This window comes from Solanum dulcamara, chromosome 1 (genome assembly GCF_947179165.1).
Source record: "Solanum dulcamara chromosome 1, daSolDulc1.2, whole genome shotgun sequence".
In the NCBI taxonomy this organism is placed as follows: domain Eukaryota; kingdom Viridiplantae; phylum Streptophyta; class Magnoliopsida; order Solanales; family Solanaceae; genus Solanum; species Solanum dulcamara.
This window is the reverse complement of record NC_077237.1, coordinates 72340587-72342153: the sequence shown is the minus strand read 5'-3', so window position 1 is coordinate 72342153 and position 1567 is coordinate 72340587.

Genomic DNA, 1567 nt, shown 5'->3' with positions numbered 1-1567 from the left:
AACCCAACACAACTAAGTCACACCTATGGCTACGATGAGCCACTGAGGTTTTAGGCACTAACACAAGGTACACCATTCGAAAAAAGCCCTAATGGAAGCTATGCCTAGATACAAGAGCAATAAAGCACATGCTAAAGCATCTAAAGCTCAAATATACCCTAAGGCCATCAATATTAATCTTATAAAGGATAATAACGTCAAATTGATACCAGAAATAAGGCCCATAGACTAAAATAAGGATTTCACGAGACTAATCTAGTCTAAGGCTCAATTGGGAATTAAGAAAATGGAATAGGAGGGAAAACCTAGCCATGATTCACATGAATACCCAACACTTAAAATCATCCAAAATAGAGCTCCTATGCTCAAGAAATCACCAAAATATGAATAGTGACTTAGTTGAATCGCGCTATATTTTAACAGAACAAACATATTTGTTCTTTAAGTACACGGATGAAGAGGTATGAAAACACGAAGACAAGTCCCCTAAAGCTCCATAAACATGACAGGTCCACCACAAACGTGGAGGGTCAAGCCACAAACTTCGTGAATGCGGTAGGGACCTCTTGAATGTTGAGAAAATCCCTCAAACATTTGTGAATGTGGCTTCCTTCCCATGAACACGGAGGACAAAGCCTCTGGCTCCTGTGAATGGGGCCTCAATGGCATAACCATAAAAACCAAATTGGGTCTGCACCAACTGATGCATATTAGCTGGTTATTCCCAAATTAACACTCTCCGATTGGGTGCCAAAGATTCATTCAAAACCATGTGCATCCAAATGAAATATTTTATTTCATCGAATTTGATATTCCAAACTCAACAACGTAGACAAAATTTCCATCCAAGGTCAACTTGATTAAAGAAGGGCCCTACACCCAAACACCATTTTTGTCCTAAATGTACAAAGGGATTTAAAATGAGACAAAAGCTTTGAGAAGTGCATAAAAGGTCATTCCAGACCAAACTCGATATTTCAAAGCTAATCATACTAACAGAATTTGAATCCAAACACATTTACCAAGAAAGTTGACCAAGGTCGAACTTAGGCCAAAACGTAAAGGCTAAAATGCCTATTAGTTCAAAATCACACCGAAGGGCTTAGAAAGTGAGCTAACCATACCAATTGCTTAAAATAACCCTTTTGGAGTGATGAAATTGTCAAAATTCTATTTTGTGGTCGTTTTCCTGGAATTTTGACTCAACTCAACTATTCAAATTAGAAGTGATCCAAGACAAAGAAACGAGCATAAAACCCCAATGAATGACCAGACGACCGAACTATCGGTGCCAATAGGTCATAAATGACTTGGGTCACTACAAAAAAACTCTAAATACTAAAAAGATTGGAAAATGAGGGAAATGAGTCATTACAACTAAATGTTTTAATATTTGTGTCCAAAAAGAAACAAGAGCTAAGAGGAATCCACAAAAGCATGAAAAAATGGCTCACCCCATTAGATTCAAGTAGAAATGGTGTTAGAGCTAGGGTCTTTTAGCAATCACCTGAATATGTCTTATACTCAACAAAAATCGAGCAAGTTCAGATTCAGTACACAAACACAA